Source organism: Porites lutea, chromosome 2 (assembly GCF_958299795.1).
Source record: "Porites lutea chromosome 2, jaPorLute2.1, whole genome shotgun sequence".
Classification (NCBI taxonomy): Eukaryota; Metazoa; Cnidaria; class Anthozoa; order Scleractinia; family Poritidae; genus Porites; species Porites lutea.
Genome location: NC_133202.1, coordinates 50,179,309 through 50,206,676, shown reverse-complemented (window position 1 = coordinate 50,206,676; position 27,368 = coordinate 50,179,309). Strand labels below are relative to the sequence as shown.

Here is a 27,368-nt window from a genome sequence, read left to right as displayed (position 1 = left end):
CACATAAGTCATCCTTCAAATATGCGCCCACTTTCGAATAAGCCGCCCTTTTTGAGGCTGAAAAAATATCAAATAAGCTACCCATTCAAACAAGCGCACTAACTCTCTCCCCAAAAAAGACAAAATCCTTGAATAAATCGGTATAGAACTAGAATACAACGGTTAATATAAATACCAGAACTTAAAGGATATTAGAGGAAACAGGACTTCAGTACTATCGCTACCAGGTGATCGAGCTATAACTACAAAAAAAAGCCTGAGAGACGAAAACAGCCGACATTTCGCGACCTCACCACCGAGAAACGCGCGCAGAAATTCCATACTGATGACGCGATCTGGGTAGTGCTTATGATTGGTTAAAGGAAATTTTCCAGATGCAGATCTAAATGGTGTCGCGTTTTCTGCGATCGTTTGTGAGACCTCTTTCCGCGGGGAAACCAGTGGTGGCGTTGCGAAATGTCGGCTGTTTTGTTAGGGTATAAGTGATCCGTGAAACAGCTTATAATTTGATCGTCGAAGAAATGCCAAAAGAATACATCTTAAAGGCAAGCTAATTTTATTAGCCGAATTACTGGCATAAATAAATCAGCCCTTTGCCATATTGCCAGCCTTGCATTCAGTTTTGTTTTAATTCACACTTCAAGTAACGTATGGCATTAGCATTTCTTAATGTCTCTGTTCCTTTTCGATGCATGTTAAACGCAGTAAATTAATTATAAAAACAACTAATGACAAGTTGGCGCTAATGGGGGAGCACTGCCTTGCGCTAGGTTAGCCTGTGCGACTTCCGGCGATGGCGTGACCAAAGAACATCACTAATCTTTCCAGCACTACGAGCCGAATGCAATACAGCAGGTGCTGGATCGGACAAGAGTATCGGTTTGGAGGCGATATTGAACGGCAACGCGGCCAACAAGCTTGGGGGAAGTCGCTGCGCAGACTTAACCGCACCGCCGAGGAGTGTCCCTAGTTTTATTTAATAACTAAAGATTACTGAGGCATTTTCAAAACGACATACATGGTGTGGCAAACCATAAAATTAGTAAAATCCCTTGAATGCAGAGGTTCACTCAACGCTTAAATAAAGCTGACTCATTCTTTCTTGCCGGATCTCTAATTAAAAGCAATTTTACTGTCACGCAGTAAAATGTAGTTAATGGAACGTGACGTTAGTTGTCAATAACCCTTTCATGGTGGTTCTTTTTCAATAAAGCAGTTGTGTAGTCAAGCTGCCAAGGTCAGCAAGCTCTAAGATACATTGTATTCTAGCGTATAACTTTACGGCCTTGTTGTCTTTAGCAGGCCAATTGATCCACAGCATTAGCCAACTTTTTCAATGCACTATTCATGGCTAAGAGTTCGCACGTGCAACGCTGAGCTGTCTAAGTCTTGTGGTACAGGCTTTTCTACTGGCTATGCCAGCAGACGTTTGTCTAGCTATAAAAGCCTAGAACAAGTGTTCAGAGTTCACTTGGGTTCTGTTATTCAGCAAGGTGAGCGCTCAGTATATTATTCTTGTAAAAATTTTTCCCTCCCTCCCTCCCTTGGGCTTTGTTTTGTGCTATGCCATCAAATTACACTTCTAGATTAATCATGCATATGGAACCAGCTCTACTCCTGTATTCAAAGTACAGTCACAAAATGAATGTACAACGTTCTGTTACCTAACTTATGTTCTTTCCTCCGAAAATATTTTTTCAATTCTTCAATTGCTTACTATGCATTTATACAAGCCACAAAGGTGGAAATCTTGTTAAGAAATATCAAACTATCAAATTTGAGGCGGTGGGAGAACGACAAGCCACATATTATACCCAAATAAGCTGGACAGACTAAATATAGTGGAAAAGTCAAATAGCCTGAAATCACTGCCCATATTTTCTGACTCTTCCTAAATGGAATGCGGGCGCGAACTATTTCAATTTCCAACCAGAATTTCTGGTTTCCCATGTAAATTGTAAGCATCCTTTGTCATTTATTCCTACACTGAGGTCTCCCTTCTATTCGAGCGGTAATGAACAACAAGTGGCGACAAAGCAAAGTCAGTTATAAAGGGATCTCTGGGGTCCGTGGCAATTTGTGGACTGTGCGAGCTGTCGTCATGGCCACCCATGCTGTCTGGCGCAACTTCAGTTGTTTCGTCCTCTTCAAGCTGAAAGTCAATAGTGTCCTTCACGGCGCCAGCCACGGATGGTATAGCTATTCGTCCACTTTGAAATCGCTGCCTCAGAACATTCCGCCCCATCATGCCTCGGATTTCTCCCGGCAGTTCGTTAAGAGGAAGAAGCATTGCTAGGCAACAGGACATGGACCACTGGGGATTTTTTCTCCATTTTTGAATGAAATGGTAAAGGTGGAACGAGTACTGAACTGAAATAAAGACATAAAGAGAGTAAGCAAAATCTGCCCACTAGAAACAACACAATACAGCCTGCGTTTGCAATACAGGGCTGGTAGCTTTAATTGATGAATTGTTGCTGCAGCCACTTTAGTGTGCGTGGCAAGCTTTTTTGCTCGAGTTAATGAACGAAAGCTGGAACGAGAGAAAAAAAATATAAGAAGGGAGAGGGAAAAGAAGAAGGGAGAGAGTTTCCCAATCAGGAACGCAGGGGTAGAGGGAAGGGAGAATTTAGGAAGGAAAGTGCACGCGCGAATAAGCGTCGAGCGAAGAAGCCGCGAGAGAGGCACGGGGGCGAGGGTGGCGGCTCTCCAGTTTGGCGCCTTCAGTCACGCGCGTGGTCTTTTTTGTGTCTCGCGCGTTTCGCTCGGCGGACTAAGAAAAAAGAGAGGCTTCTCGTGGTCTTAATCTTCAGCCTACTCACCAATAAGTAATCCGATCACAAGAGTGTTGGCAGCAATCACCAATATGTTGAACATAACAGAGTCCACATACGGATCTATCGACGCTGGAACATTTTCTTTGGGAATTCTGCTGACAGCTCCAATGCCCAGATTGACGAACGTAACAGCAAGAGAAGTAAGCATCAGTTTGTTTTCAAATGGATCTTCTACTGGTCTCACGTAGGCAAAAAATATTCCATACAGTCCCGAAATAACGCAAGCCAATCCAACGTATGCCCTGCTCTCCACTCCCACGAGAATCAAGCCAGATGTCAATATGACTTTGCGAACTGTCTCGACAAGCTCCCAATACCATGACCTGGTTGTGTAATTTTCAGAAAGAAATCTCATTCCTGCCTCCAATTCTTTTCCAAAAGTTTGCTTTTGTCCAGAGTCGTTTAACGATGTTTTGACTTTTCTGTTTTGTTTCCAGAGAAAGAGGTAAGAGGCAAGAGGCAAAAAGACGATGTATGCAATTGCAAAATATGCTACAGAAACTAAGCGCTTGTATCTTGGATCATGGCATTCAATAGTAAAGTCTGCTTTTAGATATTCGGAGCAAATTTCACCGTTATCTTCTTGACAAATCTTGCGGCAGGTAACAGGAAAGATGTTTGCTGTTTTTGAGCAGGTGGTAAGATAAGTAACAAACAAGAAGCAAAAAAGATTTCTGTAGATAAGCTCCTTGGTTTTTGAAATCTGCTTGGTTTCCGCATCATTTTCCAGGTGACCACTTCTGAAGATCATCAAAAGCCTTTTTATTCCATAAGATGTCCCAGCCACTGCAACAGCAGCTGCATTCATTGCGAGGATAGCAAACAAACTCCTAAATGCATCCACTTTTAACTGAGGAAATAGACAATGAATTGGAGCAATCTGAAGAACATTTAGTTGAAGCATTTTGGAATATTTTGCTATGGAAGCCAGGGAATCAGGCCACTTAATGAAAGCGAAAGCATTCAGTATGCCAAACGTAACCTGATAGAAACCAATGACGATTTTTAGCCTGGCCAAAATTATGTCAACCAAAGCGCGCTCTCTGTTCTCTTTGTTTTTCTTAATGCTCGTCCAAACTACTACCACTACGAGGAGCAGCAGCAAAACGAAGGTGATGGTCAATTGACCCGCCATCCAAGCCTTTGTTGGACACTTCTTGCAAGTCTGAAGGTGTTTGTAATACCCATGGCTACAAACTTCACAAAGGGGCCCTTTATAGCCCTTTTTACATTTGGAGTTCAGACCTCCTAAGCATGATTCCTTTCTTGGGCATTCATGTGGCATAGGCAACGAATAATTGTATTGGACTCTGTTACTGTCGAAGGAAGGATTTGATGACAGCAGATTTAAGGTGTAGTTCTTATAGAGGTTGACGGAGTCATTGGACCAGTTCCACCAATAGCCCGGCTTAAGTGTAATGTAGTCATTTTCGCATTTCAACCCTTATTTATCACATCGCTGACAGCCTTTAAACATGTGAGTGCGATGAAAACCATCCAAGCATTTGCATGCACGAAATCCAGCGAACGAATCGGTGTCTGTTCCTTTGTAAAGGAGTCAAGGATAGCATAACAGTTAATTGAAGAAAACTTCCATAAATAAATAAAAATGCCAAAAATCGATTTTTTTTAAATCAATTTTTTTGCAGCTCTGTCGGGAAACCACGACTGTCAGAGCAAATTGTTATAAAGAATTTCAATTTTTTTTACTTAGACATGACACGAATCTTTTTTAGATTTCCTGCGTGCCGCCTTTTGTATTAATCTGACAAAATCTCGTACCCAGGTCTCACTCTGTCTTTGGCCGAGAGAGTCCTGGGTAGGAGATTAATATTGACCTCATTTGGTGACTTCTGTTGTCAAGACCCAACGGGAGCGATCAATTGACTTCACAAAATTTAAAATGGCAGCGCTCGAAAAATGTCTAAACGTTAAAACGAGATTTTCGAATCAATTTTTGGTTCAATAAAATCTATTTTCACTTCTTAGAACATTCTAAATCAAATTGCTGTACAATTATCAACACCCTTTAACAATACTCGGGGTTGCGTCGTTACCTTGAGGGCACGCGGTGCAGTTTAATGCATGTGTCCCTGGTCTATTATAGAGAGAAACGTATGTTCCATTTGGACACTTTTTACAGCCCCGTTTGCTTACAAACGCTAAGGAGTCCGAAAAATATCCTCCTGCAAAATGAAACATTAACAGGAATGAAAAGATTCTTATTGCTTAACATGGTTAGGGCGTGGTCGATCGCCTTTTTTCCGAAAAAATAATTCGCAAAAGTTTTGTTTTCAAACCTTACTTTCATCGACATATTTTATTTTAAGCAGATTTCTAGATATTTCAATGGAATGAATGCCAAAACAAGTGATTTACGGAGCGTATTTCATTTATTCTTATTCCGGAAGAAGATCAATCGAACACGCCCCTAATATAAGAAATAGATTGAGGAAGATGAATAACAAGGCGTCAAAGGAAAAGATGTTACTGGAGAAGCTTGAATCATTACACTGAAAAGATTTATTGCTAGGGACTGAAAGTAAAAGAAGCAATACCTAACATAGACCAGTCGATAGACGAAGTGGTTGTTGGACAGACGAAGGGAAAGAACGATTAAAATGGATCAATGGATTAGTGAATATAAACATGAATGAACGTAAGAAATATACATATTGAAGAAATCAACGGCAACAACAACAACAACAAAATAACAACAACAACAAAACTAAAGTCTGAAACTTGAGAGAGAGAGAGAGAGAGAGAGAGAGAGAGAGAGAGAGAGAGAGAGAGAGAGAGAGAGAGAGAGAGAGAGAGAGAGAGAGAGGCAGATTCATGTGCGTATTTGCTACGATCGATGGGTATTTGCTACAGTAGCAAATACCCATTTTTCCATTTATGGGTATTTGCTACCGTAGCAAATACCCATTGAAATTTCGAGTGGGTATTTGCTACCCAAAATGGGTATTTGCTACCGTGGCAAATACTCACTGAAATTTCGACTGGGTATTTGCTACCCATAATGGGTATTTGCTACCGTAGCAAATACTCATTAAATTGTAAAGTGGGTATTTGCTACCCATAATGAGTATTTGCTACCGTAACAAATACTCCTAGCGCTTAACAAGGGGAATTTGTTACCATAATTATTTAAATTCGATTCCGTAGCACATTATCAAACTTACAAGTGGATACATGTATGTGCTGCCAACAATAAGCAATGATAATAATAACTTTAGTACTGCTACACGACTTCATATTAGTAGCTACGGCTGCAAACAATTTTTAAAGTACATAGATAATTAAAGGCTAAGTAGGGCCAAAACATGGTTCAGCTTGGAGATTTCTAATTTGTATATATGGAAACAACACTTGATGAAATTATTTATGAAAGCTGTTTTAAAGAGGCAACCCGTTCAAAACAATATATAGTTAGAGCAGAACTTAAAGAGAAATAAATAAACTTTTTTAAAACTAAGTTGTACTTAAAAGGGAAAACAATGGCTTCTTTAGAAGCCACCAAATCTAAAAAAAGTCTATACCAACAGATAGCAAACACGATTAGTCTAATAATAAACAACTGAATATCTGACCCGAAGAACCACCACACCCCGCGGTTGGTGCGTGGTGTACCCATCATATAAGTGATTTCACATTATTTAATATGCAATGTAACTGTTCCCAGCTCTACACTACATAGACCTTCATAGCCCAATATACCCCTTCTTAGCTCTACATAGCAATAATGGCCGTACATAGCCCTACATGTACATGGCCCTACATCGCCTAATATCCGTACTTAGTAAAATCCACCTAGTGGTCTATTATCAATGCCGCGTTCTGATTGGGTGAGCTACTACTAGGCTATATGTTATAGCCCACTAGTAGCGAAAAGTGCCGGCAATTTGGTGGGCAAAAAATGATTAAAGTGTAGCTTTAGCTAGCTAAAGTTGTTTTGTCTCAATATTTTTGACCAACTAGTTGGATTATACTAAAACAATTATTCGTCTCCCCCTCATGACCTCTGAGTCAATAGCCAATTCGGCCTTCGGCCTCAAATAGCCTTAAATAGCCCTAAATAAACCTGCATAGCCCTACATAGCAATATATAGCCGCGCATAGGCGTACCTAAGCCCTACATAGCCGTACATAACCGTGCATAGCCGTGCAGAGCGGTACATCGCCCTAGACAGCCGTTTATAGCCACGCTTAGCCGTACATAAGCTCTAGATAGCCTTAAACAACCGCACCATGCCGTGCATAGCCATACATGGACGTACATAGCCGTACATAGCCGTACGTAGCTGTACATAAGCTCTACATAGCCTTACATAGCCGCACATTGCCCCGCATAGCCGCCGTACATAGCCGTGAACAACGCTACATAGCCGTGCATAGCTGTGCATAGCCTTACATAAGCTCCACATAGCCTTACAAGGCCGTACCATGCCCTGCATAGCCGTACGTAAGCCCTGCATAGCCCTACATAGCCGTACATAACCGTGCATAGCCGTGCAGAGCAGTACATCGCCGTACACAGCCGTTCGTATCGACGCTTAGCCGTACATAAGCTCTACAGAGCCTTGCATAGCCTTAAATAACCGTACCATGCCGTGCATAGCCATGAATGGCCGTACAAAGCCGTACAAAACCGTACATAACCGCGCATAGCCGTGCATAGCCCTACATATAGCCGAACAAAACCGTGCATAGCCGTGAATAGCCGTGCATGGCCGTACATAAGCTCTACATCGTGTTACACAGCCGTACCATGCCGTGCATAGCCAAGCATGGCCGTACATATCCGTGCATAGCCATGTATGGCTTTACATAGCAGTGCATAGCCGTACATAATCCCTAAATAGCCTTTCATAGCCGTACATAGCCCTGCATAGCCGTAACATGCCGTTCATTGCCGTGCATAGCCCTACATAGCCGTACATAACCGTACATAAGCTCTGCCTAGCCTTATACAGTCGTTCCATAGCGTGCACGGCCATGTATGGCCGTACATAGCCGTACGTGCTGTCCATAAGCCCTGCATAGCCGTGCATCAGGGGCACCCAACGTCAATGTTCGGAAAATATCTGTTCGAAAACCATTTGAGATCTAGAATTTTCGGAACATTTGTTGTCAAATTTCTTGCTTTCCTGCCCCTCCTAGGATTTTCGAACATTTAAAAAATGGTATAATTGCCAATTTTTAACGGATTTTTACCCTAAAAAGGTCACCTAGAATTTTCGGGAGCCTGTTTTTTGGCTGAAAGTTTCGAAAAGGTAAGTTTTAATCCCTAAGATTTTCGGATCACTAGACTTTCAGCTAAGAAATCTGAACAGATGAAAATTTTTTAGGGGATAAAAATATGCCTATATCTACCGTTTAAATACTAAAATCCGTTTAACAATGCTATGCTTAAGTGTTTTTGAACTATATTCTCGTTGGGTGGCCCTGGTGCATAGCCGTAGTTAGCCGTGCATGGTTATGCATAGCCGCGCATAGCCCTACATAAGCTCCACATATCCTTACAAGGCCGTACCATGCCCTGCATAGCCATGTTTGGCCGCACATAGCCTTGCATAGCCATGCATGGCCGTATATAGCCATGCATAGCCGTACATAAGCCCTACATAGCCCTACATAACCGTGCATAGCCGTGTAGAGCGCACATCGCCGTACATAGCCGTTCATAGCCACGCTTGGCCGTACATAAGCTCTACATGGCCCTGCATAGCCTTAAACAACCGTACCATGCCGTGCAGAGCCATGCATGGCCGTACATAGCCGTACATAACCGTGCATAGCCGTGCAAAGCTGTGCATAGCCCAACATAGCCGAACAAAACCATGCATAGCCGTAAACAGCCGTATATAGCCGTACATAAAATCTACATAGCCTTACACAGCCGTACCATGCCGTGCATAGCCATGCATGGCCGTACATAGCCGCGCATTGCCGTACATAGCTGCGCATAGCCGTTCATAGCCGTGCATAGCCGCAAATAGCCGTCCATAGCCGTACATAGCCGCCCACAGCCAAATGTAGCTGTAGATAGCCGCACATATCCGTACATAGCCGCGCACAGCCATATGTAGCTGTGGATAGCCGCGCATATCCGTACAAAGCCGCGCACAGCCATACATAGCTGTGGATAGCCGTGCATAGCCGCGCATGGCCTTAGACAGCCGTGCATAGCCTCGCATAGCAGTACATAGCCGTACATAACCGCGCATTGCCGTACATAGCCGTGCATAGCCGCACATAGAAGTACATAGCCGCGTATAGCCATCCATAGCCGTACATAGCCGCGCACAGCCATACATAGCTGTGGATAGCCGTGCATAGCCGCGCATGGCCGTGCATAGCCGCGCATGGCCGTGCATAGCCGCGCATGGCCTCACACAACCGTGCATAGCCTCGCATAGCAGTACATAGCCGTATATAACCGCGCATTGCCGTACATAGCCGTGCATAGCCGCACATAGAAGTACATAGCCGCGCATAGCCGTCCATAGCCGTACATAGCCGTGCACAGCCATACATAGCTGTGGATAGCCGTGCATAGCCGAGCATGGCTGTGCATAGCCGCGCATGGCCTTACACAGCCGTGCATAGCCTCTCATAGCAGTATATAGCAGTACATAACCTCGCATTACCTTAAATTGCCGTGCATAGCCGCACATAGACGTACATAGCCGCGTATAGCCGTATAAAGCCGCGCATGGCCGTGCATAGCCTTACACAGCCGTGCATAGCCGTGCATAGCCGTACATAGCTGTAGATAGCTGTACATTTCCGCACTTACCCATACAGGGCCGTACATGGCCGTACAAAGCCGTGCATAGCCCTACATAGCCAAACAAAACCGTGCATAGCCGCGCATAGCCGTACATAGCCGTACATAGCGCTGCATAGCCATACAGAGCCGTACGTAGCCCTTCACACCCGCACATAGCTGTTCATGGCCGTAAGTAGCTGTAGATATTCAGACATAGTGAAAGTAGGGTTTATACGTCGGGTCGCGTCGTTAAGACTTATGTTAGTTCCGTTTACGTGAAATAAACGTGACAGTAAGTATAATAATGAACCGGAGAAAACTAGTGAACATTTCGTTAGTCCTATTTATTTAATTATTCTTATAATTATTAACTATCAATTAAGTATCGAAAGAAGTTCTCTTGTATTTAATTCACAGTCATCAATTTTTTTTTACACGGCGCCCATGTTATCCCTGAAGATGTCAAAAAGCTTTTGCACCCTTTGCCTCTCTCTCAAGTTGCTGACTGCGAGACAACGCGCGCTGTCGGCAAGGTTACTCTTTAGCGATATGTACACGCGTGTAAAAAGTAGCCTCTGCCTCCGTCCATTCCCGCGCAAAGAATGCGTGCAACAGAAACAATGATAATAATTAGTTTTTAACGATTTTCCTAAAAGTTTGGATAATGTGTTAGCTTTTCTTTCTACAGCACAGTGTTCATTCTTTCTGCTGTCATGTGCTACCATTTGTGAGCACGTCATTAAAGAAACACAAGGCTTGGGCAGTTTTGGTCGGATTTGCCAGACGACCGAAAACGATCTTTTATATTAACAAATAAAATGTAAAACTCTTGTGATTTTAGTCATGGAGAAAATTGTATAGTAAAAAATGAAAATTATTTTTATCTGACAGCCTGTTTAGTGCTGGCACTGCAAAATGCAACTGAAATGAGTTCGCTTCAGAATGACGCATGCTGGCAGAAAAAAGCGCCATTTGCTCAAGAATAAAAGTTTGCACGGCTATCCGCAGGTTCCTTTTTTGCACGCAGTTGAATATTGCGAAAACGTAACCCCCACTGTCTCAGTACCACTAATCCATGCTCATAAAAATTGCGCAGTAAAATAAAAATGAATAATAAAGAATTAAAATGTGAATGACTACAAGTGTAATAAACGTATGAGATAAACAAAAGGAAAATACAGATATGGGGAATATAGTTGGTGATCGATGTTTTGTCTGAAATATGTTTTTTGCAATGAAAAGTACGTTTTCCTCAAAAAAGGAAAAAATGGGTATTTGCGACCGCAAATGGGTATTTGCTGCGAAGTAAAGTTTAGCCATTAAATGCTTAAAATATAAAAAAAACAGCTCTTGACAGGTGAAATGTACGTAAACCATTATGCGAAGCGAGTTACAAACAACAGTGCTTGGAAAATTCCCCCCCAAAGAGAATTTTTAACTAAAAACTGTGGTGGGCACTTTAAAAAAATCTTCATGTTTTAAGTCTTGTTGAAGATGTAGCTTACAACGGGAAAGATTCGTAAATTAATGGTCTGGTAAAAATGAAAATATTACTAATTCCAGCGGTCTTTAGTAGCAATTTTCCTTTTATCGAGGACCTTTCGAACCGCTGGTTTTTTCGAATTTTTAAAAAAATTTCGTATCTTGTACCTAAAATTGAGTAATTGCTACGTTGGCGCGGTTTGATTGAAAATAGTACGCGCCAAGTTTTAGGGCTGTGTCAGGAAAATTGAAAAAGTTAGAAAATGATTCATAAACTTTACTCTCCATGTTTTTAATTCAAACTTTTTTCGAATTTACCGTTTGAAAATAGCAGAGCGAGAACAAGTAGAAAATACGCAGTCGACAATCTAAAGAGAGAGAGAGACAGAGAGAGACAGAGAGACAGAGAGACAGAGAGACAGAGAGACAGAGAGAGAGACAGAGAGAGAGAGAGAGAGAGAGCCAGGGCACTTTTGTAACGACAACAGGGAACTTTTGTAACGTTATAGGGAACTTTTGTAACGAGTGGGGCACTTTTGTAACAATCTGGCACTTTTGTAACTAACGATTTTTTTTAAAGAAAAACTTTCAGTGATTGTAGTAATCAAAGATTTTCCTGCCCTTTTACATACTTCAGCTAGTAAAATTACTACCCTTTCATATACCTGAAGACTGGAAAAGGTAGCCCTTTCGGGCGGTCAGCTTCCTCGTTTTGGCCATTATAGTGAGTACCCCAGGGTGGGGGTATGGGACTTGTTTACTGTGTGATCTTTACTTAGTTGTAGTTTAAGGACAGGAATAATTTCACAAAGTCCTTTTTCACAGGAAAACTCATAAGAAGAAAATGCAATTTAGTTACTGTTATTGATATACCTGGAAGAATATAACACAGTCCTTTATTTAAAAATAAAATGAGCCATTACAAAGTCACTGATGTTAATATTAATGAAGATGAATAAGGGACAACATGATGCCGACTAGATATGAGAAACGAGCGGGTGTTATCGGTTGTCCATATTCTATATAATGCGCCATGCTTAAAGTAAAGAAGTCTGTGAACATTTTTTTTTTCGAACGCAACGCAAAATACATAAACTATTATACATTTTCAGGTATTCCTTTGACCCCGCGGCTACAAAAAATGATTTTTTTTAGTCTCACAGCCAAAAATGTTTTGTCTAAATGTCGAGTCGCCATTGCGGGGTTAAAATGCTCCGTGGCCACTTTAACGAAAGTGAAGAAAGAGCTTAAAAACACCCAACAATCTCTCTAGACAAAACGCCTTAATGGGACATCACCGAATACTATTTTTGCTCCATGCAAATACGGTCCGAAACCCGCTTTACGGACACCCACTTGATACGGACACCTCGATATATACGGACAGTTTTCTTTGTCCCGGGGAAAGAAAGTCGTTACATTTTCTCTAAATTCAATCCTTTTAATACGACACCCATTAATGCGGACAACAGACACTTATTTCTCTGCCTAATCAACGAATTCTCATAGAGAGCCAACCTCGCTAATGCGGATACTGCAATATCAACTGTGTGCTGTAATAGACCTTTCCTTTTTGAACGTAAAAAGTTCTTCTGTTCACAGCATGTCGATGTTTCCAGCGCTACAATACACCGGATAGGATGGTTTTAGACGTCACTGATTTTAGGCATCAAACGAATTATGCAGAAAAGGGTTTGTATAGAGTAATATATAAACGAGGGATTTTTGAGTGTTTCGGTGGACTTAAGCCACGTTATGACGGCCTTGTGAAGGTAAGAGAAGTTTAATTTGACGAAGCTTATGTCCTCTTATATTTCTTTAGTATTTTTTTCTAGTAAAGAGAGGTTTTTTGACTTTAATAACATGAGCCGCTTTATACGGACTCCCTGTTAATACGGACACTTTCTGTGGTCCCTTCAGTGTCCGTGTTAACGGGGTTGGCTGCAACCACAACAACAACGAACAAGGTAAGTGTTATTGGCCTCGACCTTCGGCTTGGCTGATAACACTTACTTCGGCCATTATTATTCTGCATATCACAAAAACATCAGCAAATAATTGTTTAGCCTGAGTACAGCCGCCCCCACCCCTCAGAAAAAATTGGAGTGGAGGGGGCGGATGTACACAGGCTAATTTAATTGTTGACAGTGGTTTATGGCGCTGTTTATAGGTACATAGAGAATACTTCATGGAAAGTGCTGGCGTACGGTATTTACGCACGAGTTGTTGACGTATCAGAAATCGAACGAGTGAGCGCAGCGAACGAGTAAGATTTCTGATACGTCAACAACTCGTGCGTAAATACCGTACTAAGCACTTTCCATGTGGTATTGTGTTTATTATATACATACTGAGATATTGATCATTTTGGCGGCCTTTTTTATTTTAAATCTTTCAAAAATGCTGAAATTTGCCGCTACACACTTACTGCAAAATGACAACGAAAATGAAGTATCAGCTTTTTCGTAAAAAAAAAAAAAGACGGTGAGGATATGAGGTAATCCAAGAACTATAAGTAATCTTAACTGTTTGTTCTCAATGCACAATTGAAAATGAGCGAATTTAAGTAAAATGGTCGGTTTCAATATAAGCTTAAGCTTAAATGAAAGGCAAAGTAGCTCCGACAAAAAGCACAACAAAAGCTTACGTCTCGTTCTGTTTATCCCTTTCCGCTGTTGTTTCGCCGGCTCTCTACCGTTTTCTTTATCGACAGTGAAACAAACGAAACTATTCCACTCAATTTCCGAAAAGTTTTTCACCTTTTTAGCGAGAAAAACTCTTTGAGTAAAACTTTTCTCGTTGAATGTGTGCGAAGCGGTACTGCAAGCTGCAATAAAAGAGGCGAATTTTGGCGCGAAACTCACACACTTCTGAGGCTTATGATTGGACGTATCATTTTTCTCACACGTGAAAAAACATCGTTCGCTATTCTGATTGGACGTATCATTTTTTTCACGTGTGAAAACCATCGTTCGCTCCTCTGATTGGCTAGAACTAATTTGCGTACGAAAATTTACGACATACCTTTTTGGTGAGTATTTCTCAGTATGTATATAATAAAGCACAATACTACTATAGGTTGTTTTAATTAGTAACAGTTTTGAAAAGGACTCTCTCATCACTGATTTAGACATGATTAATATTAACTTTACAGATTAACAGGATAAACAGCAGTTATTGGCAGAAAATAATTTTACAACACTACTGGGTGCAGAAGCCTTTGAAAGGTGTTATCCGCCGCAGATCCTGAATAGCTCACTAACCAGTCCTATTCAGATTGCGCTTGGCAGTTTTTTGTTGCTTAACAGAGACCCAACTTTGTGGTTTTCCTCTAGAAACACTTAATTTTATAAGAAATGTTTCAGACTCGGCAGAAACATATTTCTTTTATTCCAATCACCTTTTTTTGTAGGCATATATTTTGTAGCTAGTTTGTTGCTACTTAATAGCACAATCTAGACAGACTTGCAGATAACTAAGAATTAGAACTCGATCGTTTTTTAGCAATGCAAGTTATGTGATTGTTCGTGGGAATATCACCCCTTTCATAATTTTAAGGCGACGAACGTAGTCTGATAGGTAGCTTGTGTATGAGAGCCCGAAGTGTAATATCGTCAATGTCCGAATCATGCAAGTAGGGCGTAGTAAGGGGGTGATAACAGTCTTCAGTTGGTGGCAGGTTTGAAAATGACTTTGCATTTCCCTGGAATTCCCCAGTATTCTTTGATAGCTTGAATTCAGTCAGTCAACTTAATTGCACGAAAATCAGTCTGTTAAACAGTATTTGGACTTCTGATCAACTCCCCACTCATAGGCCCGCCGCTGCGGAGCCTCTCTCAGTAGAAGTGGATATGAGATGCCCAGCCTGATATCCCATTCAGAGCAAATAATAGTGTTTCTGTTCCCTTGCTAAAAATACATAACTAAAAAAATACAGAAGTGATTAATATTTAGTGCATATTACATAACACAATATACAAATTGCGATCGTTCAATCAAGCATTAATGCACTCGTTTTTGGGCGGGTCCAAAACTTCGACAAGTGATCGGGAAAGTTTGGTGCCAGCGATCTATTGTTTTAAGCCTAGCTACTAATAAAAATGGTTGTCAAATACAACTATACACATTGAAAACCACATAGTTGTGAAGTAGGTCATTAGGTGGTGCCGTGAACTTTAAAACGCCTATGAATACTCGACTTTATTAACACATCAGTCGACTATAGAACGAGTAAAGGTGGATGTGATCGGGAGCTCCTTTCGATCAGGATCTTAGTTAACCCCCGATCCATGCTCTAAAAGACATCAAGTCAAACAGAACGCTTGTTTCGCTTTTGAGCTGAAAGAACGAGGAGTACTACACACGTGGCGCTCTTGTTTCCCTCCAGGGTTTAAAGAACGAGGAATATTACTCTTAGCCAGTAATAATACAGGATGACATTTTGAATTTGTTCTTTATTAAATTAGTTTCTGCGTACCGCCTAGCCCGGCTGGGGACAGTATTGTTGAAGTGGCAGGGTATTCCGCTGTAACGTCCAAAGCTAGGACTGTCTTGTTATGACTATTTTGGTCGCGCGATGTCAGAGAGTATAGAAATATGTAGAAGGGAAAGCATTACCAACGAAAAAAGTGGATGTCATCGGGAGGTCCCTTGGCAGCTCAATGATCGCCGGATCCTTTCACAACTTGCCAAATACACTATCTTGACCCTTAGAATACTCAACAAACATACCTGTCCCTTTTACGTTTCAGGGAGCTTCTGGGGAAAATGACTGAGTTATCCAGCCCTAGACTGCTTTACGCTACCGCGCGACAAACATTTTAGACAAAACTCAAGGCAGTTTTCAAAAGAGTGTTATTTTAATCAAATCCGTTAAAAAAGCGTCGTTGATTCGGTTATTAAATGCGGCATGTTTTTTGGTTGTAGCTAGTAGAGGAAATCGGCGTGAACGTCTTTTTGTTGATCAATAGTCTATAAAGACAACTCAAAGCACTGTTTCAGAAAAAGGAATGTTTAGTTGTTCCGCACTAACATTGTGCTTCAATGTGTTATCCCGCGATTAATTGCTGTGAGTGATTGTTAAGCACAATCTTCGAAAAAAAAGCTGTGTTGTGATCCATAAGGTAAGAGCGAATTGCTTCAAGTGAGAGCGAATTTCTTCATGTTGTTAAGGATACAACTGATGAATTTATATCTGTTAAATACCCCGCGTAGTAAGTCAAACTAGTTCATCAGTTCATAAGGTTATCTTGCGTTTGTGTTTCAAATATTTTCCGTAGCTGTAACTCTCTTCCCTTAAAAGGAATGGACGAGTGTTTTACGTCACTTGTTGCTGTCTTGATAGCCTTTAATTTGACAACAATATTGTTTATTATCTCTCAAAAAAAATATCCCATTAACAGCGTTGGAACATCTAGCAAATAGGGAACTTTTGTAACGTTGACGTTTTTCGCACATTGATAACTTTAAAAATTTATTAAAAAATGAAAGAGCGCATTTTCTCCTTACTTTCTGCGTTGGTATATTGCCTAATGATTGTTCTTCCTCACACTTCAGTTTGAGCTAGTTTGGTCAAGTATAACTAATGAAATTGATTCTTCAATCTTGCAAAACAAAAAATGGCCTTTTTCCGATCTTTGATTCTTGTCATCGGCATGAAGAGTCATATACTTACACGGCAGATTTTTCCCAGCTTTTATAACTCAAATTTCAAGTAATGTGGTAGTCAAGAGAATCATGTGGCGTATAAATGGTAAAGTAATAGCTCCATTTTGACCAAGAAATGGGGTTTTTAGTCTTTAAATTGGCTGTTACCACAACATAGGGCACATTTGTAACCTCCTGGGTATATATGGGGGCGTAGCTCATAAATATTAAATTAGAATTTGGTGACCGCTAACATTCATTGGGAACACGTGTTAAAGTACGTTTCTGACCTTGAAAGAATTTGCAGCAAACAGAATTGTTGAAGCTATCTTTATTAGTGAAAAGTGTTACAAAAGTGCCCTACTTTTCTTCTAGAGAGAGAGAGAGAGAGAGAGAGAGACAGAGATATGGGTGATGTAACATTGGCTAACGTCAGATCACATGGCAAAAATTTACCTAGAGGGCAAAGTTCACAGCTCGGCCAACCTTTAATTGATGCATTGACAAATGTTCCTGTAGGGCAGGGAAAGTACCTTACGTGCTGTTTTATAACTGTTTCGTTTGCAAATCCTGATTGTTGTAGCGACCGTCGTAAGATAGCCAGAGAGGGGTCTGTGTGAAAACCTGAAAAGTTTTCCATTTCGATATAGTCTTCATCACTGCTTCCAACTCCCCTAAAAAATGAAAAATAGTTGCAGGGGCACACATACACCAACCCACGGCCTGGCCAGTACCTCACGCATGCGCACAGCCATATCGCCCGGGCAGTGGCAGTCAATAGACAGCTGTTTTGCCCTTATTAGGGCTCATCAACATGGCATAACCGTCGGGTCAATGAACGGGGAAAATCCCCGTGTATCAAAGACCCTTTACTACCGAGGCGAGTGCAAGCACTCCTTTAAGCGACAGCTCCACACAACACATGTGGGAACTGTTCGGGCTGGGAACCGCACGGCAGTTCTCCCACGGCATGCGCGGGGAAGGCGGACCAGGACTTACCCTGATCTGTGTGCCAGTAAATTCAATAAGGTAAACTTAAAGCAAGGGGAACACATGCCGTGGGAGAAGGAGGGAGAGAAGCGACGACCGGAAAGGCGTCTGCTGTTCGCAGGCTATTAACAAAGGAGAACTTTAAAAACTAAAACGATGTATTTGGCGGCCTTATTGTTTCTCTTCATTCCAGGGAAAGAAGTCGTGTACCAGCTTTTCTAACCCTAAAAGCTAAATGGTCTGCTACCCTAACCTAAAAAAATGGAAATAATGATGAACAATGTTGTATTAATGTTTTCCCCGACCTATGAAAAGACACCTTACGAGCAGGGAGAGAATCGTACGGTTATACGGTTCAGACTGTGGCCGCGCGATCAATATTTCATAAATTTATTAAACGTTACCCGGCATGAACCAAGCCTGAAAGAGTATTAACGGGTTTATTGTAAGCTTTACGTCTAGCTTCGATCAGTTAAAGATTTAATTCTACACGGAAATTAAAAAAACCGAGAAAGTCATCCTTGAAAACTGTCAATCACAACAGAGAAGGAATATATACCTCGTCTAAACTCGATATGTCAGCGTTTATCGAGGTGGTTCAGTAGATAGAGGCATTGTTACTACAGCAGTGCTGTAGTAAGGAGTTTTCAGTATTCATGCTCAGCGGTTGTTACCATTTTGCTTAGGACTCGTGCTAGTTGCCGCCATGTTCTTGTTTATCACATGTGTGATTTAGGTTTACAATTCATGTAATCCTTCGCTCATCCGTATCGTGTAAGGCAGACTAAGTTATTATCTAAAGAACTGAAGAACTGAAGAGTTAAAGATTATTTGGAGATAAACGAAAGATCTGACGATTCAAGTTTTTCTCTTTTTCTTGTGAATAACAACGAAACTCCTTCGGATGCCAAGTACGACTTTCGAAGGCAGCCACAGGCATTAACTATTTTTATTAATACTGGACAATGTTATCACTACCCAACTCAAATACCGATTTTCACAGGTGCCTAATTTAATTCGAGAGGTAACTGCTTTGAGATAGGAACGTCCGAATCACCAAATTAAATACGACTTTATCGAATCTGCAATGGAAACAGTCGAAAATTCGACTTAGGTTCAACATTTGATTTATAGAAGTCGCATTTTACACTTGCCCAATATAATGCGTTAATTATAGAAACCCTTACCCATACTGGATAAAAATTTTTCTAGAGACTGGGAATATTTACAACAAAAAGAGTTAAATTCGGCACCGTCATATCCGACATCTGAATCAACTGCCGTATTTAATTACCTTCATCGACTAAAATAGGTGTTAACCACTCATAACAAATTCCACTGGTGGAAGGGGCCTAACATGAGATAAGTTTCAGCTTAGTGGTTTGCAGGCTGTTATTAAGTTGTTGCTTTTTCAGTAAGAGCAATTCGTATCTCTCTTTGTAAATCCATTTTATCAATCGGCTTGTGCCGCGACTTAAGAATCAGTTGACCCATTTCAATAAAAGCAAATGGAATCACTTCTCACTATAGCGGACAACCTCGAACCATGAGTTCGTCGTAGAAATATGCGGCACCGAAGAAAGACTTAAAAGCTAACCCTTTTTCATCAAGTTATTTTATGGTTTAAACTCGAAGCTTTATATAGTATAAAATAATTATAATTTACTTTTACCGGTATCACTTGTAATAATAATAATAATAATAATAATAATAATAATAATAATATTAAAGATACTTACAGTTGAATTTTGCAGAGCATATCTCCAATCTTGTTCTTTAAAGTCATTGAAGCAATTTGGCCATTGCTCACATTTCTGCAAGGTAAGGGTCAATTGGTTGAGTTTGACCTTTTTAGTCGAAAGGGTAGAAGAGAAAGTGGTCTGTTATGGCCTCTTTTGTTTTTGTTCTTTCTCGTTTGCAATTTTCCATTTCGGTCCACACAAGTTACAGCGGGTTAAGGCAAATATAAATAGACGGAAGAGGACTATAAAAAAAAAAACAAACTTTAACAGGCTTTTACTCGGTAGCCTCTTACAGCTGCAAAGGTTAAAATAGATCTGCGAGGTTAACACGCTTGCGCAATCCATATTTTTAAATAAGTAATAAGTATTAAAATACTTATTACTTTGCACATTTTTCCGACCACCCAGTTTAAGTTGTAAAAGAAACTAAAAATAGTTTAAACTTACATTTTGGTTGTTGCCACACCTTCCAGTGAATCCAGGTCGAGGGATCTTAAAGCTGTTCGTATCATGTATCTGTTGCATGTAATATATAGATTTAGCCAAGGCTAAAAGTAAAGCTCTCGTGGATTCTTTTAAAGGGACTGGTTCACGATAATGCGCATGTTTGAGTTCTGACAGTAGCTGATTGTTTTTAAACCAATCGGAAGCGAGTTAAACGCACGCAAGTAAATTTACAAAATTCAAATTCATTGTTCGCGACGCGAGAGTATTTCCGGGCATTTGGTTTGATTTTATATACCCCATAATTCAAGTTTATTCTTTGCTACTCCTCAGATATATGTTGCAGCCGATAAGAATAAGATTTACAGCCCTGTCCTGCTTTGAAACAAACATTTACCAACGTGTATTTTTACGAGGTCGTACCCACTCTAACAAAGCAGTCACCGATCAGCAAACAATTTACTGTTCTCTCAGTTCGTCCTATATAAACCTAGAAACACTTACAAAAAGCGCCTGACCGGTGACAAAAACACGCAACGTATGAGTGTAAAGATTATCCTTAATTGAGCATAAATTTCATTTCCTTATCAGCAAATGAACAAATTCATTCGCGTTGCATCAGTCAGTGTTCCACAAAACAAATGTTATCGAGTAGAACACATAAAGAAACTGGATTATAAACAGAATATTCAGGCAATAATTTATTAAAAACATCAATTCTTAAACATATACGATCGTAAAGCAAAGATACAAGGAACATTTCAAGTGTACCAGATCGGTGATGATCACGCGGCCTGTTGCGGTATAACAACAGGCCGGAGTCAAAAATCAAATCAAAGTTGAACGAACTCATGCCTTTAACCACTTTCCAAGTGTCATGTATTCTTTTCGTAAGCCACACGCTACTCCTAGAACCATACCAGATCGATCGGCTAAGCTTCTCTATCTCCAAAGACTATTGAGAACGTCCTGTTGCCGGACGGCCACGATGCTCTTCTGATCAAAACATTATTTTTTGCGTCTTTTTAAAACGTAACCAGTCAAACAACACAAGCACACGTTAATCACCACTACCGAAGTATAACTAGGCCAGCCAAAGCGACGGATGTCGGAATAAAACGAAGGATTTTCAATGATTGCACCAGTAATGGCGATTTCGAATTTAGTGTTGACCCAACAAATTTATTCTGAAGTGACAAACGGCGCGCATGCGCATAACCGTGATCGCGTCCCTTTAAGAACTGTCTTTCTAAACGAAAGTTTTCTGAGCCTGCAATCACTTGGAATGCCTTAGCTGGTCAGCCGAGAACCTTAAAAATGAGTTGACACCTGAGGCCGCGATACACTGGTTAGCCGGTATCCTATTTTGGCAGCTGTCAATTGATCATAACATAAATGTCCAATATTAAGTTCATTACCAAATCAAGTCATGGTCTGTGCTTAAACAACGCTAAATCAGAACATCTAAAAATAGTCGACGTCGCTTACGAGAGTTTACAACTATATTGCTTTGCCTTGGGGAAAACTTGGTGTTTTCGTGAAAGAGACGAAAGGTGGTCCCTTAGTTACAGGACAGACGAGACATTCTATACTGCAGTACTTACATTCTGAAACCAGAGGGCTTGTTAACAATAAGCGCCTTGGATCCAACATCTTTAATTTTATTATCGGAAAGCATGCTGTGAGGAAAACCAAGAAGTAGGAAACGTGTATGAGAAAAGCAAAGGAGAGGATCACATTGTTAGCTAAATTCAATGATTACAAAAGAACTTACAGCAGTTTCAAGTTTTTAAGATTTAAGAAAGCGTTGTCTGGAATCTTGGTGAGACGGTTGTCATTAAGCAATCTGCAAAATTGAGAAGTACAAATGTTGTTATACGAATGTAATGGAGCATATAGAACAACGAAATCCCTGTATCATGAATGTTACGTTAGGTGTTAAGTGTGTACATGTTTACTGCTTACGGTGAACGTCGTGATGACTGTAACGATTAGTATCTTAATGTGAGTAGTTTCTCACTATGTGCGTACGCTTCGCTACTAATAAAACTTACCTTTTGTACCTAGCGAGATGCACTAATTAGCTTTTAATACCTTCAATTGTTTAAAAATGATTTGCTATTTAAAAAACAAAGAAGCCTTTACTGTGCTCTGTTCTGTTGTAAAGCACGTAGGAAGCCACTGGAGAACGAAAGAAGTATAGGGTAAAACACGAGACGCAGTCGAGCGTTTCTCCCTACTTCATGTATACTGCTCTAGCTGCTTCCTAAGTGCTTTACACCAAAACGGGGCACAGTCAAACCTTTTTCATTGCTTTAATGACAAAGAATTCGGTTAAATCCCACACATTACTTTCTAACTTTCAAAACAAACTATTGGCAGATGGCGAGACACATAGCGCTGTGTTTTATACATATGTGCTCTCGTAAAGCACGCTTTTTCAACTACTCAAGGCGCGCATTTTTTCTGAACTTTATCATAAAACTAGTTATGGAAAAGAGGGCGGTGTAGAAGTGCAGAACTGGGATATCACTAGAAGGGGAACGGCTCAAAGCAGCAAAAAATCCAACTAAAGTTGCGGTTTTTGTCGGTTATAAGAGGTGCAAACGTTCACTGACACTGATCGCAAAATATTTATTTCAGTAATCAGCGTCTTCCAGTATCAGAATCATGATCATGGCGCGTGTCACGAACTACGAATTTACCTTACTTATTTTAACCATCTGGTGACAAATTGAATAGTACAAGAATATAACATATAGAACCATGATAATCGATAACTACTAATAAATGTCCTCCACGAGAACAAAAATCATTCTTGGTTGTTTCAACTTACAAATACTCGAGTTCAGTAAGGTTGGCAAACGTTTCATTTGTTATTGAGTCGATTAAATTCTGATGTAATGTTCTGAAAGAATAACAATAAAAAGTATAAATTATAGCACAACACTATCTTTTACCTTAACGTCTTATGAATAGATACCGTATGTATTTTATGGTTTTAAGCGGCTTGTTAATATCTTGAAAGGCCTAAGACAGATGGTAAGTCACTTTATACTACTGATATAGCCTGGCACCCTAAAGGTGGACTTCCACTCTCGCGTAATTTGTGCGTGCCTACGCATGTAAATTTTATGCGCCCACGCAAAAAGTAGAGGTAATGTATGAAGCATCGCGCGTAAACGTAAAAGTTGAGCGGTTCAGCTTTAACGTTTATGCGCGACCTTTCTCACATCAGTTGTCTTTATTTTATTTGCAAGGGCACGTAAGTTTCACACTTTTTAACTTGCTGACCTTGCCATCACATAAATCGTTATGATTATCTTCTACAGTTCTAAGTTACAGACTAAGGAATTCTACTTACAGAGCCTTGAGTTTCCTCAAGCGGTTCATTGGTGTTACTGGGATACGTTGTATTTTGTTCCTGGAGAGATCCCTTAAAGAAATTGAAATGCGGTTTAGCAAGGTAGTGTTTCCCAAAGTGATCAGGTGGAACCTACTCTAAGAGCATCGGATATCAAAAAACCCGTTTGGGTTGCACTTTATCCAGCTCAAAGCCCCGTTGTTCGCAACTCATAATTCAATCAGATAACGCATCCGTACAGTTTTCCTCGCTCAAGAAACAAGGCCCATATAGGAAATATTGGATTTCACTTGTTGATAATTGCTTAGATCTCACATGTTAAACACCCGTCTTAAGAAGGTGAGACTCAAGTTTGTGTATGCAGCCAAATCTCTCTAAGACTGACATCTTTGGGACCGTCACTAAGTGTCCGTCTTAGAGAGACACTCGTTTGATAGAGTCAACAAGAGGGAGTCAAAAGGGGAGGAACCAACTCTCGGTGTCCGTTTTAGCAAGGTGTCCTTCTTGATCGAGGTGTCCGTTAAGAGAGAGTTGACTATAATTGTTAAGAAAACAGAAATGTTCCCTTTACTAAGGCAGTTACAACCATATTATATTACTCAGTAGACCATGACATATACGTATCTGTGCGATGAAGATATGTTACCGTACTTACAATAACTGCAGACTGGTCATAGTTCCGATTCCCTCAGAGATTTCAGTCAACCGATTATCTCCCAGTATACTACGTTATATAAGGAAAAAATGTATCAATCAAAAGCTTTTGATTCAACTAATAAGGGTTGGTTAATCCTAATAGTAAAATTAGCAATTTTAATTAGCTTTGTCGGAAAGCTTAAGCGAAAGCTTGCGGCTCGTGCTTCTTTGGCACTCCTTTGGTGTTTTCAAAAATTTTCACGTGCATATTTATCTCCAGACACCATGTTATTAAGATTATGATTATGATTCCGATAATGATTATGAATATGATAATGGTAACAATAATGATAATGACTACGATTACCATTAAAAAGAGATTATATGGACAGGCGGGTTACATTACCTGCCTTGTTTTTTTGTATTTTATTGAAAGGGGATGTGTATGACAAAAACTTTTTTACAGGAAATTTCAACACATTGGGTCGATTATTTAAACAAAGTCCAACTTAAACCGCGGATTAAGAAATCTTTCGTCCTCCAGACATCTTCAACAATTGGTTATTTTAACAAGACAAAAGCTAATTTATACAACAGGATAAATTAAAGTTAATGTGACAACCATAGACCCGCCTTTACCAGTAATCGTGCCAGCTCACTTCCTTTCAGGGGTTACTTCCTGCATGTGACCCCTGTCACACTAATCTTTCGCTCAGCCAATTAGATGCCAGCTATCACATGAAGAGTTGATGCTTATATTTTCGCGCCCAGCTCAACAAAACAGCACATATTCTTCTCTTCGTGGAACAAAATGCTTGTTACTTCTAGCCTTGATTTTTCTTCAAGAATTGGAATTTTGCTAAGCTGTATCGTCCAACTGCATACAAGCTTTTCGAGTTCGAGTTTTCTGGACTGAACTTCCACGAAGAGATGTTGTACCGGTCTCGGTTAAACTCCGTCCTTGGAACATTGGGCTATAATAACCTTCCTCTTGAATGTCGCTGCTTTCTCTTCGTCGTGAACTTTTGATAACCTCTCGTTGTACCCTCACTTTGGGCGTTTCGACTCTCGTGGCTGGCACTTCACAGTCAAGGTTCCTCCGCAGGAAATCATCTTGGGCCAGTGTGTCCCTTTGGGATCCGAGTTGCTCTCCCATGATTCAGGTGCGGTATTTTTCTGGTCTGTCGATAGTTAACCTAATATTTTTATTATATTGTGCCTGCCACGACATCTGTTTTTTGAAATATTGTACATGTGACTGTACTAAACGCTTCGACAAATGGAAAGTTATTTTTGAGTTCACTAACTGTAAGAAGAAGGACTTGGCGCCACAAATCACAAATTTATCAGATCTGTGAAGATTAGGTCTTCGAGGTTTTTCAAATAATGGATTGAATTTCAGTTTCAATTGTTCATTGTTTAATCACATCTAATAGAATGTTTCCATGGATTTCCAGCATATCTGGTATCATATGAGTTAATATCAGACACCTTTATGAGGTACCTTTAAAAAACTTCAGGGATTATGGTTCATGGTGTGAGATTCGTGAGATATTAAGTTTTAACATGTTGTCTATGTTGAGTATCTCTTGAAGTTTGTAGTAGGGTGCACTTCGTTCTCCATTATGGCTAAAAATGTTCAATGCAAGCATTTATGTTGTGCTGTTTGGACTTCAGTTCCTCTGTTTGGGTGTGCATTGTATTTCCCCAACTCAATATCATGCTAAAGATGGAGGTATAAAGTGAGTGATTTATTTGTTTTGAGGGTGTCTTTAAGGTAGGAAATGATGTAATTTTTAAAGCATTCCCACATTTGGATTCGCATGCTCATTTGATCAGTGCGCGATTTTAATCAAGGCAGTGTCTATTTTTTCAGTGCGTAACTATTAGTTGTTACTTGTTAACAAATGACAATCTGAGCCTTCTTATTTGCTCTGTTCCTTTGATCTAAAACTGCCTTAAAGGACTAAGGGCCTCTCCCAGGGAATTGTTATCCCAAAAAGAGAGTGGAGTGGAGGATTGTAACTCCTCTGAATCTACCAAGGACCTTTTTCAGGGGATTGTCAACCCTGGAAACGAGTAAAGACCTTTTCTGGGTGTGATTGCAGGGCCCTAAAGAGTATGCATGATGTTGCATAAAGTTCGTTCCCAACTCCTTGCCTTACGCCATGTATTGTTGTCACTGTTTCAATAGCTGGGTTAAAACCATAAATAATGCAGTTATTTTTAGTAGCTCACAAACAACAATCATGAGCATATGCATTCTGATTTATCGATAAGGATGTTAAAAATTTTGTCAATATGGATTGGGCTATCACATCTCAGTATCCGGCCCACTTGATAGATACACCAGTTGCATCCAGTTTGTGTAAATTATGGATAACTGTTGGTCCATTGATTGTGCTTAATTTACAGACTGATCCTTTGTTTTGTTCTTTGTTATTTCATATCTCCTCATCTGTCTCCTCATCTGCTGTGGAGGAGGTCTTAGGCTCCTGACAAACTTGTTGCTGTTCGTGTTTAAATCCTCAGCTGATACCTACTCCACGGGACATTTGCTCATTCTAATTAGTATCATGTGATCATTGTTTCAAGTGACATTTGACTCTGGAAATAGCCCTACAATTTCTGTTGTTCGTCTATAGGGAATACCCTTTTGGGGTATATGGTGGGGATGAAGTGCTCCCATACAGGTCACCCTTTGCCCCATAGACTCCTATTACCCCTTAAACCGGGGGATTAGACGTCTAGTGAGGTCTTTCCACCTCTCCAGTACCCAACGGGGATTATCACCCCCTAGAGAGGACTATCGCCTCTCACTATCCTGGGGGATTATCACCCCCTAGAGAGGATTATCACCTCTCACTTCCCTGGGGGATTATCACCCCCTAGAGAGGATTATCACCTCTCACTTCCCTGGGGGATTATCACCCCCTACAGAGGATTATCACCTCTAACTATCCTGGAGGATTATCACCTCTCCCCCTGTAGATTTCGGATTGTTACACCAATATGTAGAGATAGTGACCTGCTGTCCATTTTGGAGTACTTCATCCCTTACCCCTTTTCCCCACAATAATTCTGGTCTAGCTATTTGCTTTTATCTACGTTCATGTTGTGTCTGGCTCTGTTTTCGGGAGGGTTCAGGTTTCCCTCAAAGATAAATGAGGGTTTTTCCTGACGGGCAGCAGGCACACAACAAAAACTTAAATTACTGATCATATCTGTATTAAGTTGTTGGCAGTTTAATAAACACGGGTTCGGGATGAAGTGCTCCCATACAGGTCATCCTTTGCCCCATAGACTCTTGTTACTCCTTAAACCGGGGAATTAGACATCTAGCGAGGTCTTTCCACATCTCCAGTACCGAAGGGGGATTATCACCTCCACTCACAACCTTGGGGGATTATCATCCCCTAGAGAGGATTATCACCTCTCACTTCCCTGGGAAA

At 40.5% G+C, this 27,368-nt stretch overlaps 1 pseudogene; it reads right to left on the bottom strand.

The window, feature by feature from the left end:
- Window positions 1-175: 175 nt before the first annotated feature.
- On the bottom strand, window positions 176-25,072 carry LOC140926359 (uncharacterized; annotated as a pseudogene).
- Window positions 25,073-27,368: the final 2,296 nt, after the last annotated feature.